This window comes from Ambystoma mexicanum, chromosome 6q, assembly GCF_040938575.1.
Source record: "Ambystoma mexicanum isolate Mex_15411 chromosome 6q, UKY_AmexF1_1, whole genome shotgun sequence".
Taxonomy (NCBI): Eukaryota; Metazoa; Chordata; class Amphibia; order Caudata; family Ambystomatidae; genus Ambystoma; species Ambystoma mexicanum.
Window position 1 is genome coordinate 646647245 of NC_090937.1, and position 18152 is coordinate 646665396.

Consider the following 18152-nt stretch of genomic DNA (forward strand, 5'->3'; position numbering starts at 1 on the left):
TTTAGAATTTGTGTATGGTGCTATAACATTTTGTGCAAGTAGCATACTCATGTCTATGTACATTTCATGTATTTCACCATTGTATTTGAGGTATGCATTTTAGATATGTACGAGTCTAGTATGGATGGAGTGATTGGTGAAGCGAGTGGGTCTGGTTGTGTTGCACATTACTTTGAGTGATTGCCCTTTGACAATCATGCACTAATATTTGCTTGAGGGGCGTGGCTTGGCAGCCATGGAATAGGCTGGGTCTCTGCAGTGCTCTGTGATCCGACAAATGATCCTGGGATGCTGGAGCTACCACACTTCAAGTTGCCAGCTGAAAACTAAGTTATGGCTGTGGGAAAAATGCAGGAAGAAAAAGAGAAAACCTGCGCCTGAATCGGCCCGTGAGGACGTGTGTAGTGATACTTTGTTGCACGGATTGTCAGCAGCAACAAAATAACAAAATGGCGGATCTGCAACAACAAAGGGACTGGTGAAAAAGCTCTGGCGCGCACAAAAGTAGCTGTGAGGGAGACAAGACTTGGCCACAGCAACGATAGCAGATGCGGAGTCTGTACGGTGCTCCGCCCGACTCGAGAAGAAAAGATAGTAAAGGGAGCAGAGCTGAGTGGTGAAAGGGGACCGAGGTGCCTGGCAAAGGACTGCGAGGGAGTGCGAACACGGGCTGCGGCCCGTGAGGACAAAACGGACCCGACTCCCACCGAGCAACGCACGGATGTTATGGATAGAACAATGTGAATGCGGTCCATGGGAACGCCCGAGCGGACCGGACTCCCCGCGAAGTACGGTGAGCGGGGCCTGCCACAAAAGAAGACGCGACGCTGTGAGGGCATGCGTGGCCGATCTGCTCTCAGGAGAGGGACCAGAGAAGACCCGGCTCCCCGCGAGGTGAAGGGAGCGGGGCTGGCACCGTTGGAGGAGGTAGCATCATTGTATGGCAGACCGCGCTGGGTCTAAAGTGAACCTGGGCCTGTGGGCGATCTCAGAAGGCGCTGAGTGTTCCCAGATAAGAAATGCTGCAGTGAAGGTACAGGGGCCACTGAGGCAGCCGTAGAGTAGCAAGCTTGTGGAGACGGACGGCTTGTGCCCGCAAGCCACACGCTGCGAGCCGGGAGAACGGCGTTAAAGCGCACTGCATTTTCGAGTGTATGCAAACACACGTGTGCTTGGTGGCACGTTGAAATAAACATACTGAACGGTGAAAGAAGCCCTTTTGTCCCAGCGACGACACCGGAGCTACCGTGAACAGCAAGTGCTCACGGAAGCAGGACAAAACAGGCCTGACTGGAGGAAGCAAAGTGCATGGTGGTGTCTGGGCAAAAGCCTGCAAGGAGGAAAGAGACTAGATCACATTCAGGGAGACAATGAGTTATACTCCAAAGTATTTCCCGAAGTGTTATTTGGAACAATGTTTTAACACACATCAACACAGTTCTTGCTTCTGCCTAAACAGAAGCAAGAACTGTGGCATCCCGATGCTAGACACAAGCGGCCGCTCGAAGACAAACGGACTCGAGAGACACACCATCGGAGCCTGATAAACCCGGCCAACAGCTTACATACGCCAGAGCTGTTTAGAAGGTAGACAGGTCAGGTGTCCCCCAACCACACTTGATCTCCCTGAGACAAACGAAAAGTACGGTCCTGAAGAAGATGATAACTAGCCATCATCGAAACCGGTCGACCACCTTTTAACTAAGGATATCTCAGAAATCAACCAGGGATACCCCGTGAACTAGACCATAAAAACATTGTACTATGGATGAAGTTCCTTGTTTTTAATCATCTTTTATGAAGACCTTGTTTGTTTCGTGAACCATCAACGAGTGATTTGTAACTCGGGGACCACACACTTTGTATGAAGGTCAATAAAAGAAGATAAAATAGTTCCTCTCCGAAATGTGGCCCCAAGCTCCTCTGAAACAAAAACAGCTAACTTAGAAATGGGCAGGAGTTCCATACACCCCACACCTAAGGACAGAAGCCCACATATGATATGAGGAATCTTCTGTGAGTTTTGCTCTTTGAGGTCATCCATTAATTGGCACCAGAATAAGCACCAGCCTCCACTCTGAAAAAGGTGGACCCCCCCAAAGGAGGAAAGAGACTACACAGTGTGGGCACAGGGCATATTGGATGCTGCCCATTAAAGTAAGTCCTGATGTCGTGGCGAGGAGGGGTTGCTGCAAGCCGGATATGTGACAGCAGGCAATAATAACAAACATCTGGCCTGCAAGTATGCCTACTGGACGGCCAGGCACACACTGAAGATTGTACTATACAAGTTGAAGCGCATTAAGGAATATAGTGTTGGGACTGCTCGCAGGGGTACAGAGGTGTGCGAGGAGCTGTTGACGAGCTTGAGCATCTGGGCAGGCTTAGAAGCCCGTGAAGACACTGCAAGGCTCGACGCCTGGCTAGGCGCATGCAAGTGGTGGTGTGCTTGTAGACAGTGGTCTAGGGACGAAGCGCCCACCAGAGAGAACAGTGCAGCAAGTTGGTTTTGCACAGTGGGTGTAGAAGAATTGGCATGATACACGATCAACTGTGGCCAGTCCAAAACTCCAACTGACTCTGGAGAAACGCGCTATAGAGGCTAACGAAGTAACGTGGGAGGACACAGCCCCACTCGAAACGCAGCATCCAGGCTCCCGCATAGCACAGCTGGCTGGGACGGATACACCAGTACCCGATAGGACCGGTGACTTCAAAGTCACATTGCTGAATTGAGGCCGGATACGCAAAGAAGGTTGTAAGATGTAAGTGAAAGGGCTGAGGACCAAAAGTAAACAATCAACGATGGAGACCTTTGTGAAAACACAGCGAACCTCTTTGACCCGGACACAAACCATGGGGGCAGCTTCCGGGGATGGAGCCCCAGAAGGAGCAAACCAACAGGTCCTAGCGGCCATAACAGAATTAAGCACCCAATGGGGCACAGCAATGGCGGACTTACATACAGCCCTTGAGAATAAAATTGACGCAGTAGGAATCGAAGTCACCCAGCTAAAACAAGATGTCAAGAGCGCTGGCGGAAAGAACAAGTGGCCTAGAAAGCACGGTGAAGACTAACACAGAGGTTAGCACGAATAACGCAAAAGAGATCCATGTACTTAAACAACAGGTGGCTAATCTTGAGAACCGGGTGGAGGAGGCGGAAGGACGGGCGAGGCGAAACAACATCAGAGTGGTCGGCCTGCCGGAGGGAGAAGAAGGCCAGGATCCTACAAATTATGTGGAGAACATGATCCTGCAAGAGACAGGGGCGGACAAGCTTTCACAGGGGTTTGCGGTGGAACGTGCACATCGAGCCCTGATGAGGAAACCGCGGCCTGGGGCCCCACCACGGCCGATAATTACGAAGATTCTGAACTATAGAGACAGGGAGAAGATCCTGGAGTATTTTTGCAAGGGTGGAACAATAGAAAGGGCTTCTGCTAACATCACTGCATACCCTGACTATACTATGCTGGTGCAGAAACAGAGGTACAGTTATGTGGCGATTAAAAGAAGATTGCGTTCAGCTGACATCAGGTACATGCTGCTGTACCCCGCAAGGCTGAAGGTCTTGCATAAAGGCAGAGCGCTCTTTTTCGACACCCCAGAAGATGTGTCATCTTGGCTGGACTCGCAGGGCTGCCCGGAACAGAATGAGGAGCAAGACCACCAGATGCACGATGAGAGACGAGAAAACATCAGGTCCAGTGTGGGGATAAGCGGGAGAGGGGAGCCCTAGTACTAATCTTGGGAACATGTGCTTGACAACAGGTAGCTTTTGGACTCCGCTGCCAAATTGGACTGGAATATAGTATACTAATTGCGTAAGTGAGCTGGGTAGCGCCATGCGTAGTAAATTTAGGACAACTAGGAGCAGCAGAATTGAGACCTATCTTTACCCCCCAAAGTTAGTAGTAAGGCGGCCACTAGGGCGCCTTTACCCTGCTGAGCCGCGTGCACAGGCTTGCTGGACCGGGCTAGATGCGGGGGTGCCTGAGATCCAGGGATGGAGCTGGGCAATTGTTGGGGTGGAAGTTGGAGAAGGGTAGGGAGGTGGGAGGGAGAACGGGAGGGGTGTTTGCAGTTAAGGGGAGTTTGAACTGGGGAACGAGCCTATATAGACATGAATGGGAAAGGAAACTGGTCTGCACTGAATGGGGGGGGGAGAGGGAACTCTGACAAGCCATGGGGGACCTTAAAATAATTACTTGGAATGTCAGGGGCCTTAATAGTTATCTAAAAAGGAACAAGGTTATGCTGTACCTGCGCAGACAAAAGATAGATATTGCATTGCTGCAGGAGACTCACCTGACTCGGGAGAAGCTGGGAACGGTGGTGAAGAAATGGAAAGGGGTTGTGGCAGGCTCGACATACTCTGCCTATGCTAGAGGAGTGCTTATCTGGGTGGCGCCGCATGTCCCATTTCATCTGTTGCAGGAAGTTGCGGAAGCAGACGGGAGAATGGTTATGCTAAGAGGACTGGTGGAGAACAGGGAGTTATGTATTGTGAACACCTACGCCCCCAATCAGAATACTGCAACATATTTCAGGACCGCGAATACTAATCTTAGCATGTGTATGGGGAGTGCGGTAATCTGGGGTGGGGATTTTAACTGTGTACTAAACCCTAGGGTGGACATATCAGAAGTGTAATAGACCTGCCCCGGCGGCCAAGGCGCTGCAAACGCTACTAGACGATTTTGGGCTGGCAGATGTGTGGAGAGCAAAACACCCCCAGGAGAGGCAGTACTCGCACTACTCTGCCCCGCAACAGTTACATACGAGGCTGGACTACGTCTTCGCCTCGTCGGAAAAAAAGATCGAGACAGGCAGAATATAAGGCGAGGGTCCTGTCAGACCACTCGCCCCTGGTTATTGGCTGGCAATACTGCCCCTCAAGAGCGCAAATCCCGACATGGCGTCTTCGGGTAGAGGCGCTTAAAGGTCCCCTGTTTAGGGAAGATATAAGGGAGGAGATAATAAAATACTTTGAGGTGAATATGGGTAGCGTGGACTCAGTGAGCACGCTATGGGAAGCCTTCCAGGTAGTGATGCGGGGCGTTGCCATAGCGAAATCTAAAAGCCTGCAGGGAGGAATCCTGGCCGATCTACATGAAGCAGAAAGGGAATTGGAAAAAGCGTTAGAAGGGGGGATGATACTGAAAGACTGTGTAATCTCAATTATAAAAAATATGTGGAGAGACAGCATGCGGGAGGAGATAAAACAGGAAGGCTCTTGGCATGGTTATACAAGAGTGAGATCCCCAGACCCACCATTAGGACCATAACAAGAGAAGATGGTAGTGTAGCTGACACCCAAGAGGGAGTGAATCAAGAGTTTGCAATTTACTACAAGGAACTATACGGGGATGGGGAGGGAGGCAGTCATGAGGAAATAACAGATACATTAGAAGATTTAGGTTTGCCTAAAGTAAGTGCCGAAGAAAAGGAGGAGCTGGACGCACCGATTACCTTGGAGGAGTTAGAGGAAGTGGTGAGGCAACTACCCACTTGTAAGACTCTGGGGGCGGACGGATTTCTGAGTGAGTTTTATAAAGTGTATAAAGCAGAAGTGCTCCCTCCGATGCTGGATATGCTTAATGAAGCGTTTGAGACAGGACGGCTGCCAGAATCACTTAGAGAAGCAATCATAATACTGCTTCCTAAACCCAATAAGCCTGGACATAGCTGTGGCTCCTATAGACCACTGTCAATGCTGAACCAGGACAGCAAGATACTGACGGCTGTCTTGGCAAGCAGACTGCGAAGAGTCATTGACAAACTAATACACCCTGACCAGACGGGCTATGTCCCAAATAGGAATATAACTCATAATCATAGACGGCTCCATCAGGTGGTTGAATGGGGGTGTGAAAATGAGCGTGAAATGGCAATAGTGTCCTTGGACGCTGTTAAGGCCTTTGATTCTGTTAAGTGGCCATGGCTGTTAGCAGCCTTGGCGGGCTATGGTATGGGGCCTGGATAAATACGATGGGCAAATATGCTATGCAGTGAACCGCTGGCTAGTGTCAAAACAGGTGCAGTGATTTCTGAGAGATGGCAGTTAGGTAGAGGTACCAGACAGGGGTGCCCATGGCCCCCTATGTTGTACATATTGGCTCTAGAACCTTTGGCGATATACCTCAGACAACAGTATGATCCTGTAGGCATCGAGGTGGGAGGGGAGCGACACTTGATCTCCTTGTATGTGGATGATTTGCTGCTGTACCTGAGGTACCCGGAGGAGAATCTTCAGTACATCCTGGAAGCTATGGAGAGGTACGCTGAGCTGTCCGGCATAGCGGTGAATCCTCAGAAGTCTACTATTTTTCCGCTAGGCAGTTATAAGGGGATCCCTGTCAGCCGGCTACCAGTGCTGCAAGCTCCGTGGGCTGCTGATACTTTTCGTTACCTGGGGATAGACGTGTACCACACGGTAGAAGAAGAACATAGGCACAATACCGAGGTAGCCATAGTGAAAATTGAAAAGAGTATGACATTTTGGGTGAAGTTGCCTCTAGCTATGATGGGGCGAGGAGCGATGCTCAAGATGGTGGTTTTACCCAGACTCCTACACTATTTCGGGAACATCCCGTACCTAATACCTAAAAAGTTCTTCAACAAGTTGAATGGCATGTGCAGGGATTTCTTGTGGCAGGGCACCAGAAATAGGGTGGCACTTTGGAAATTGCAGAACTTTTATGAAAAAGGGGCAATAAAACTGCCTAATTATGAGGTTTATTACGTAGCGGCCCAACTGCAATATGTCGCTAAATGGCTCTCAGACGAAGCGACCCCGGAATCCAGGTTGTTTAGAGCAGATTGTGCCCCATTTTATTTAAAAGAGATGATTTGGCTGCCCAAGATAGAAATGAAAGTACGCCCTAAAATGATGGTGCTTGGGTGGAAGATATGGCGCCGTGCATGCCAGATGATGGAAAACCCAGTCCCGTGCTCCCCGCAGATACTGCTGGTTGCGCTGGCTGGGACAGACGGGCAGCTACGGATTACAATCAGAAACCACTGGGAATCGGTGGGATTAGTGACTATGGTAGATGTCTGTCAGGGGGGCGGGGGGGATTATCACAAATTTTGAAGAGCTAGGAGAGGAAGTGGGGTTACACGTGGGTCAATATATTACATATCATAGAATAACGCAGAAGATTAAGGAAACTTGGCCTGAAACAATATTGGAGGAAGGGCCGGATGTCATCATAGACACGATATACGATATAGCGGAAGGAGGGCATGAGATCTCTAGACTGTACGAAATGATGATGTTTAAGGTGGGGAAAGAACTAACACAACTGAGACTGGACTGGGAAGCAGAGGTGGGAGCCCCGATAGAGGATGGGAAGTGGGAACGTGCCCTGGGTTACCATAAAAGGGTGTCTAGAAATGCTAGATTAAAACAAATACAATTGTATATTACGCACAGTGCATACATGACACCCCTGAGCATATCGAGGTTTGAGAAGGCTGGCAGACAAGCATGTCCCAAATGCGACGAAGAACAGGCTGATATGGTACATATGTTCTGGTCCTGCCCGGTGATTGAGCGCTTCTGGAGCGAAGTAGCTGGGAAACTAGCGGATAAGGGGATCACTATAGTTATAGACTCAGCCTGGGCCTGCTTACTGGGAGGGTTCCCCAGATCGCAGAAACTTAAGCATGTCAATAAATTGAAGGATCTAGCATATGTGCTCGCAAAAAGGAGAATTGCCATGGGATGGAAGACGTGTCATAGGCCACGAGTTGAGATTTGGTGGAAGGATCTGCAGAAATGGGCAGAGGCGGAGACTATGGTATGGCAGGAGACAAGTAATGCAGGGGGAGAGGATGAGATGGGAACCCTGATTGCATGGAAATTGTTGGTAGCTGAACTGTTTGGAACGATACAAGACTTGGTAGAATCTATTGAAAATGAGACCCCACCACGCGGTGCAGATGCAAAGTGAGCGGAATAAATAGGCTCGGAAGGGAGGGTAGGATAAGGGCAGCAGTGACTAAAGTGGCATAATCAACAATGTTGAAATAGTATTATTAATATTTGCACTGCAAGTTTTGTTTGTATTGGTTTGTTTGTTTGAATATATAATAAAAGTTGTTTAAAAAATATTAATATTTTCTTGAATTGTATTTTACCAATTCAATTTTTGTGATACATTATGAGATTTTATAATTCTTATGGTATATTCTATTAAATTAATAAATCTATTTTCTAGTATGTTTAGGATGTGAATTGAATTCTTTCACCTCCTGGTTTGTGATGTGCTCTGTACTTATCCGGTTACATTATTAAATCGGCTGCGTTATAAAGGATTCAGTCTTGTCCTTTTACCGACACAAATTTCCATACCCCGGTCTCTTAGTTGCTTTATATATACGTGCCTCTTCCAAGCACGGCCGTGGGTAGATGTGTTTGATTGGAGTCCCTCATTGTCTTTTGGTGGCACCCACCAGACCCAGAATGTGGCATAGTGACAATCTCAGCTACCCAAACTCCAGCAGCAAGCATCAGACTGCCCATTATCGATTCATTGTGGTGACTGAGGACCCATGCCGGAGACTAGTTGAGCTGCCATTGTTCCATTGGAAGCACAGCACTGAAGAGAGCAATATGTGCCAACATGGTATTGCCAACATGGTATATTGCCCTTACTTCTTCTTCAGACTTGTACACATGGGCTCTTTTTGTACAGAACAGATCTGAAGTGAGGGGTTTGGTCAGAGGGGGGCAGTTGTACTGGAGCCAAGTGCTTGTGGTATCCCTTTCTGCTGCAGCCACAATGACCCAGCCCCTTCTCACGGTATGGGGAAGACGAATTACCAATGTTGAGCTTCAAAAGCGATATGGAATTTGTTGCCCTTCAAATAAAGCTAGCTTGGAGATTGCAAACTCCTGGCTCGTTCATATTCATGAATGGTCTGGTTCGCGCATTTTCATAAGTGTATATTGAGCCAACAAGAAGCAGTGGTTTGTAGCTTATTCTGCAGGCCTCTGCCACTGCTATAGTTCAACAAGACAAAGATCACTAGCGAGCGACTATGGTGTGCAAAGGATTCACCCTTTAAATAAACACATGCGCTGTTACTTCTGTTAATATAATTCAGCATCAGTTTGAAGCCAACCAAACACTAACTCACACTCTGGGCCACGGTTGAAAGCCCATTATGTATGGGATAATTTGTCCCAACCCAAAGTCAAAGCCTAACTTTTAGACTTCTACTAACCCTAACTCGAACCAACAAGTTATTCTAAACTCTAAGCCTGTCTCCCAGATGTATTATAATCATTATATTATCCTCGCCTAATGGTATTTCACATATGGGGACATTTCCTCTCTACAGTCTATAGGAAATTGTGTGCCAACAACTCCAGGAGGCGAATATTTAAAAAACATTAATATTGCTGGTAAAGTGTCTCCATGGGTCACCATGTTTTTGTTCAATACAAAAAAAATGTATAAAATCAAGTACGTGGGTCAAGTTCATTTCTCTTAGGTCAAGTAGATAAATGTTACAAGGCCAGTAACCTGGCCGTGTCAAGGAGGGATGCAGGGTCAGCCCTAACCCTGAGGGGTGGACTGTGGCTGCGGAGAGGAACCCAATTGCAGTTCCCCACACTTGTGCCAGCATGCTAATTTGCAGACCCTTACATCCAGCCTTACCTCCCGATTCATGTACTCGCCAGCGTTTCTCCTACTTTACATGAAACTCCAGAGCAGGAGCAGAAAACCGAGGAAGCCAAGTGGTAGGTAGATCAGCACCAGCACCCATGCATCAACTAGCGAAGAGAGGATGACAGGAGCCATAACAGCCTCGCAAAACCCCGACTGCCGCTCTAAACCAGCCGGAGGGAGAGGAGAAACACGAGGCAGAGTGCCAGCACTGCACACCTGGCAGCATGAGAGAGACCACACAATGACCCACCCGACATGCACCTGGAATCTCAAACCCACAGACCTACCAAGAAGGGAGAAGAACCCTTGTTCCCCGAAATTACTGGCGCGCCAACCAGGTAGTAAGTCTAGAACACTAACCAGGCCATTGAAGTTTCAATACTGCCATGTTCATTAGGAGACGAGCCAGCACTGAAAAAGAAGGTGGGCCTTAGCTCCCCTCTGAAAACTTCCCCCATGCACATACACATCCCAGGAGAGGGAAGGTAGAAAAGGATTGGCTAGGGAAAGCTGTCCAATCGGATCGAGGGAGGGAGATTTAAACAGGGAATGGGAAACCGTAAGTGTCGGTTTTCCAGGTGAGGTTAGTAGTGGAGGTGGACCAAGAGACCAGCAAGAGGAAGGAGGAAGTGGCAGCTTGTGGAGGAGCTTTGTGGACCAACTGAGGTATTGACTTAGGAGCGGAAGTGGTTCTGCAGTGCGAGTGTGCGTGTCTGTGTGACGAGTGGAGCAAATTCTGGACTGAGGCTTCAAGCAAGATTAATTGGTTTATGTTTTATAATTAGTTAATATATGTGATGAATCCCAGGGTATTGTCACTGCTCCCATGAGGGAAGCCCTTTCCCATGAGGCCGGGAGGTGAGGCCGCTACCCTACAGTCCAATCCCCCTGGGGGTGGTAATCGGCTGGTGGACCTCCTGGGGGCGGGAGGAAGCACTCCATGGGACCAGTGGCAATAGTGAGAATGTGTAATTCACCTCTTCCTTTTCTGCCCACTCTCTCCCCTCACCCCACTCAGACCCATGTGGTCCCCCAAACCACTGTGTACCTCTGTAGAATAGAGGATCTCATTCATACCAATCATACTGGGACGAGGAAGAGTGAGGCTTTCCTAGGTGGAGTGCATACAATCACTGGCACAAAGAAGATCAACCATAGGGGCAAAAGCCCACCGCATAGCCAACGTACACGGTAAAGTTTACTAGAGGCAGCCCCGGTGATAAAAAGCAAAGAAGGACTATACCTTGTCAAGTCGGTTCTGGAGGAGAGCAGAACAAGATGGTAGTTCCATGGCGAGAGACCTGTGGAGAAGAGGACAAGACGCTCTTGAGGAGACACAAGTGTCTTCCCTAGGTCCGCAGAGCAGGAAATTGTCCGGTGACAGGGAAAGAGGAAACGCGACCGGTGAAGCCGAAGTAAGCAGAAGCTGCGCAGTTGAGGACGGGAGAGGGAGCCTAATGCTGCACAGACGACGAGAGCAGGACGTAGAGCGTGGAAGCGACAGTGAAGCCCCGCTCTACACTCAGGATGGACCGAAGACCGCAACAGCATTTCCCAAAGGTAGGGAAAGGGTTGAGCTAGCTGGTGGGACACTGAGGGGGCCAAACAGAGTAAAGAGACAAGTACCCATATCCTGGGTGACCGAAAGGGATAACGAAATAACTGCAAGAGCCAGAACCAACTTAAGAAATATTATATGTGGAACAGTGCCTGGCAAGGGAGTACACCAGGTCTGTTCAGTTGGACATTAAGTGAAGTAGGGACAGAGGTCCAGCAGAAGCAGCATTCACCAGGGTCTGTGACCCATATGAAGTCAGGGAAGACCCACCAGAACAGCATACCAGGGTGTGGGACTTAAATGTAGTTAGGCAAAGCCAGCAAAAGCAGTATACAGGGGGTCAAGGACCCACACAAGCCAGAAGCACACAGTCATGGGGCTGAGGCCTAAAACAAGTCAGGGAGATCCTGAGATAATCTAAAGGTGTATGAGACACAGACAAAAGAGAAAGAGAAACAAGATAAAGAATAAGTCAGGGAGATCCTGAGGCAACCCAGCAGGGTCTGGGACCATGCAAGTGAGAAAGAGAGGTGAAAGAAGCCAAATCAAGAGTCATTTTGGTTGCTGTCCTTCTTGCCATTTCTAACCTGCCTGCCTTGTCTTCCCCTGTCCTGTCTGCATGGTCTTTCCTTATCCAGCCTTAATGGTAAGCTTTGCCAGACCGTCCCAGAACCACAGGATTCTCTACCCTGCTGGCCTATTCAACCTGCCTACCAGTCCGCCTGCCTTGACCTTGCCTCATCCTCCTCCTGCCTTTTTAATTCTTATTTTGAGACTAGCACCGCTGGAGGTCTACATACTTGCAACCAACCAACACATTGCTTCCCCAGTCAATGTTGTACTGTTCTCATGCCACGCTAACACCGGTGTAAGTTCCAACATCCTCACATGGCCCGATGAGTGAGCGTGACATCACCAAGTTCTCACTTTCCTGGGGTCCTGAGCCGATTCTCTGCTCTATACTATGTACGTATCCAGTCTGGTTCAGTCATGACGGATCACCAAAAAAGGGTAGGTGCGCAGTCAAGACCAGAAAAGTGCAGGGCACACTTGAAACCACAGAGTGACAGTTGCTCGACCATAAAGAAGAGAAGAAGAAAGAAGCACAGACTGACATAATGTGGTCCTTATGAAACACTAGAATTCTTTATTTTAGTTTTCTTTGAAGATTCCCCACTCTGAAGCTCAGCCAGTTTTAAACCCTTGGCATACCTTTGCTGGAAATAAATCCTTTTGAGTCACAATTTCCGAGTCTTGCTAGGTCTGTTCCTTTGGCTGTGCAAGTACGTAAACCCATGCTTAAGAAAATGTAGACAAGAGGACTTCACTTGTGAACTTTAACATACAGTCTAAAATGCACTTTTTCCGGCTGGCTGCTTCTGAGCACTTAGCATGTAGCTGGACTCGAAATTGCATGATGATTTCACTTCTCAATGTTTTTGCTGACATTATTTGTAGAATTGATTCCTTGGTGAAAGAACCAAATGATAGCTGGAATAGCGCACATTCTTGCTGTTGTGGCAGTGACTTCAGAACTTCAGTACATTGCACTTCCCCCTCCCCCTTTCCCCTTGCATTTCCCTTCCCCGACCCTCCACCCTTGCACTTGCGCGATCTCAATGTCACGGCCTAGTAAGATCGCTGTCTCCGTCTTCCCTCTGTTCCCCCTTCCTTGCCTTGTTGCGCCTTGAAACACTTGTGTATAGGCGCGTTATAAATGTCATATCATATCATACATACCTTTTATGGATTCAAACTCACTACACAGAACAATGTTACCAGAGGCCTTAGCCTGTAAAATCTGCTGCCCAATTCAACAGATATATTGGTTGTCTGACTCTTTAGCATCCATTCACCTGAGAGTTAGTTCTAATCTACAGGACTTGTAAACGGGAACCTACCTTGCGGTAGCCAGACACGGATATGAGAAATTACATGATATGATATGTTTATTTATGTAGAGCCTATACGCAATGTGTTTCAAAGCGCTTCACGGCAAGGCAGGGGACAGGGGAAACTGTATGCCAAGATCCTTGTGACCAGGCGTGACCAGGTCCTACCCTGCTTGGTGACGACGGACCAATCGGGCTCTGAAGCCAGGAGGCAAGCCACAGGCCGCAGACAACACTATATGGGTCACAAACCTCATTGATATTGTACATAAGAAAAACATCCCAGCCATGTTAGTAACTTTAGATGCCAAAAGGGCATTCGACCAGATAGAATGGGGCTATCTCCAGGCAGTGCTACATAAATTCGGCCTGGTGAGCAATTCATAAAGGGGGGGTTTGTGCTGTATAGTGCTCCGACAGGAAAGGTTGCAGTTAATGGACAACTCTCTCAGGGTTTTCAGGTGAGCAGGGATGTACGCTTTCATCCTACTTTTTGTACTTTCGGTGGAACAGCTAGTTGAGCAAGTCAGGGGAAGGAAGGAAATACAGGAGATTAGCTATGATGCTGTATGCTGACGATATTCTTTTAGTGTCGTCTACACCAGAAGATTCACTCCCACCAACACTTGATCTCTTAGAAAACTATATAGTGGAAAATGTGAAGCACTGAATATATCACTAGGGTGTGAAAGATTGCAGGGCCTGCTGGGCATCTCTCAGTTCAAGTGGGCGACAAAGGCCATTCGTTACCTGGAAATACCTCTCACGGCGCGAGAGAGGGATTTATACAACGCAAACTATCCACAGACCATAGGCGGAATCAAGAGCAACCTGCTAAAATGGAGTGTGCAAGAACTATCGCAGTTGAGCAAAGTTGCTGTAATAAAATGACTTTACTGCCACAACTCTTGTACTTATTCCAGACACTCCCCATAATGGTTCCCAGGAAGGCACTAGAGAATCTCCCGAGCAATATTAGTACATTTGTTTGGAGAAACTGACCTGCTAGGTTTGCAGCCACAACACTATATAGGCCCGCAATAGAGGGAGGACTAGCTCTCCCGAACCTTAGGAAATACTAGCAAGCAGCACAGTTGCAGATCGTGCGGAACTGGGTGGATCCATATTCAAAAAAGATGTGGAAACAGTTAGAGGAACATATGGCGGGGAGGCCCCTTCGATACAAGCTGTGGATTACACGTAAAGATCTCCCAATTGGGTTATGTGTGATCACCGTCTACATCCACAACATTTAAAGTCTGGGATGCGATACAAGGAGATTAGAGCCGGCATCTTTCATAGGCCCGGCCACACTGATTCACCTCAACAGTAGCTTCGCACCAGCATATGGTGCTAACACTTTTTGGGTTTGGCAGGAAGGAGGCTTCAAATATATTGCGCATATGTTTAAGGGAAGCAACATCAGCTACTTCCCTGACTGCAAAGACACTGTTTGGAGTTTCGGAGGGGGAACGTTTCACCTACTTACAATTACGTCATTTGGTCCTGCAGAGAAGTAATAAAAGAGGAGCAACGAGACCTCTTACTGCATTTGAAAAGTTGATCTTCACCCCGGGGGCATCAGCTAGCCTGATATCACAGCTGTATGGCTGTCTCAACCTGAAAGTGCTGAACAAACTGCCTTTGTATACAAAAGGGTGGCAAAAAGACCTGGGCATGGAGATAGAATGGGAGCAGTGGGCTGAGATATGGAAGGGGGCCACAAAAAAAGGCAGTCAAGTGAGCAGTAAGCTCAACAAAATGAAAAGATGCTATTGAGGTGGTATATTTGCCAGTGAGTGCCTCATATAGAATCCAGTGACTCAGGGCTATGCTGGCGGGGTTCAGGGCAGCAGGGTCCTACATACATGTATGGTGGAACTGTCCCAAGCCGAGCCCATACTGGGAAGATCTGGTAGACATTTAAAGCGGATTACGGATGTACCACTTGGCAGCTCTCCAGAGCTCAGCCTGTTGGTCACTTCAACAGGCGGATATAACAGGCAACCAAAGACAGTCGCTGCGACTACCTCAGCTGATGCTACTTGTGGTCAGAAACACTATCGCCACTCGGTGGAAGTCCACGCAAGTCCCCACATTGGACTGGTTAAGATGCATGTGGCGACTTCTTATCTGTGAAAAAATGACATATATACTGCACAATACAATAGCATCCTTTTTGGGAAGCCTTTCTACAATATGTTAAGGACACGAATAAGGACTGTTCTTGCCCCGCTAGACTTGGAGCCCTGGGACTCGTGAATGTTGCCGAAAGGGGATCCATTCTGTGGCGTTGGATAGCGAGAGAGTCACTGCTCAGAATCGTTGACGGCGATGTGCTATGGACGTGTTTTTGGGTGGAGGGAGGGAACATGGGAGGGGAATGAGGGAGGAGGGTGGGGGTAGGCGACAGGGTTTTGCAATTTCAAAATTTAGTCTATAGAGCCGTAATATACGATCTGTCAAAACATCACGGACGAGTGCACAAGGTGAGATTCAGTGATGTAGCACTACCTTTTTCTTTGTGATTTTCTCTTGATGTGCTTAATAATAATAAAAAGATTTGAACACAAAAATAAAGAGCAGCATGAATCGTGGGCGGGTCCTGCTCCCATTCAATCAACACACATATGGGAAGCAGAGCATCTATGGCTCCAAGGGTGGATAGCCTAAAATTGATCTGTATGCTTCTGCCATGAGGAGCCAGAAACAGAGTTGTAGGGGTACCCCAACAAAATGCCATTAGTGTGCCCGACAATGCAGGCTTACTCAATGTCGCTGGCCAACATAATTATCGGAACAATCAATGGAAGCCAAAATGTAGACAGTGGGCATAGATTTCAGGATAAAGAGCAAAAGTTGCATTGAGGATCACAGAAGTGGAAGAGGGGGTATCGGACCTTGACACCCCCATCAGTGTGCTATGGAGGAAGGTAAAAGGGATGATTGCAACTTCTACATAATTGTAATGGGGAGTTGAAGATGCATAGAGGCACTATCAAATTAAAAACATCTGCATGACAGGCATAGAACTCTTTCTGGAAAAGGAATCCAAAGTTTCTTGTGGCCACGTGGATTGTCAAAACGTGATGCTCCTCATGGCTCGATCAATGCAAGGACTACAGACCAAAGATGCCATACTCATTGCTAGCTCTCGGGCCAATATAATTTGACTTGAATTGTAATGTGGCTTTCTTTTGTCTTCTTTTGATCAACAGTTTAATAAAAATGTTACATAAAAAATAAATGTTTAACTGCAGACGACTCACCGGGTCACTCGACCTAGGTAAGAAAACCAGAGCATTGATGGCTTTTTTATTTTATGGCTAGGTAAAACCTGATTTTAAAGTCAAGGTGCAGGGGCCACATACTGCATGGCAACTCCACACACTGTCTTCCCAGCCTTCAGTCAGGAGATAAACAAAGCAGAGAAAAACGTTTTTTTAAACTCAGAAGAGGCACATGAGGGAGCCTGGCAAACAGTGCAAGTGGATGGTCACTGATGGTCGAAAGTCCCGATTCCGTTCGGAACCTGATGAGGATTGGCACTGGCTCGAGAGCAGGTCCGCTGGGAGCGGAGCCAGGTCCCAAGGCTCAATTGCCCACGAGTTCCCTGTTAAAAGTTAAGCAGGCTCGACGTGTAACAGCAATAGGTTGGATGGGCACACCTCGAGAATCGAGCTTGTCAACAGAAGGGACACTACAACAGCTTTGAACAAAATGGTTGGAATCTACAGCCAAGCAAAACAAAGAAAAGGTGACAAACCTTCCGTCCACAGATTCCATTACAAATTGCTGATCATGAGAAACTAACTTCCTGAGAACGTCATTTTATTTCTGGGAACACAGAATTCTTGTAACAACCCAAATTGATCACAGTGACTGGGTCGTTTTCCTCTGAAATCTGAATTTGGCCCATTGTCAAAAAAAAAAATATTACCTATCTACAAAACACCAAAAGAAGGATGTAAAAGGGCATTTTGTGATGCTGCAACCCTACCATCCTCAATCAGAGGAGACCGTACAAAGGTTGCAGCAACTTGGAATGCTTCACTAGGCTCTATAGCTTTGGCATCCACTACAGGGGTTGCACACAACACTCACAGCATGAAGGAAAACGCATTGCATGGATCTGCACAATTGAATTATTAGGAACCGAAAAGACCCAACATGCAAAGAAACGCACAAGCAACTATACAGAATGTTCAAACCAAATTTCATCCACAACTTGCCACATATGTAGGTACATATGAACCGGATTTAGCAAACCATTATCAATCACACTGCATTTCAATAATATCTGGTCATCACTCAAGAGGCCTTACCATGACACCTAGAGGACAAACCCTGATGAAGCTTTTTAGCAAACATGTCTAGGCCTACTAAGGAATGTTTTAGAAATTACTTAGGTTGCTAACTAACTATTGCAATACTTACTGATTTACCAGATTATGTATAAATTATGTAAACATTCTTTAAAGATAGAATTTGATAAAGTTATTTGTTTGCTTTGTTTTGCATTAAGGGAATTACCCAACTACCTGATACATGTGCACAGGGAAATAGACATTCTTTAAGAATCTGAAAAATGTGTTCTTATTAGGTGCACGCCTTAAGTAAGCAGGTTAACATGCCACTCGACCAGGGTTGGTGAAAACAGGCGATTTTGTTTTTGGCAGGTGCAAGCCCACTGAAGTGTACAAGCGGGTAAGGTGCTTGGAGGATGAACAAACCGATTCCATGGCGGGAGATAGCCACCAGAAGTGTGGGTTTTGAGAGGTTTGGGTTAATTTTGGCAGACATTAAAAATAGAATAAGAGAGTGGGCCTCATTATAAAGTTGCTGGTCCGGGAACTACGATACCGGTAAGCATGCCAGTACCATAGTTTGCGGACCGGCAAACTACGAGTTCTGCTCGTGGGTGCCATTGCGGCTGCCAGGTCGGACCTGGCGGCCGTACCGGCACCCGCGAGGAGAGCATGTCGGATGCACCGGCACCGTAGCTTCCCCATTGAG

General features: G+C 47.6%; 1 protein-coding gene across 1 annotated transcript in view; it reads right to left on the reverse strand.

Annotated features, from left to right (window-relative positions):
- AFG2A (AFG2 AAA ATPase homolog A) overlaps positions 1-18152 on the reverse strand; it is a 2695729-nt gene that overhangs the window by 2570390 nt on the left and 107187 nt on the right. The window lies entirely within an intron of this gene.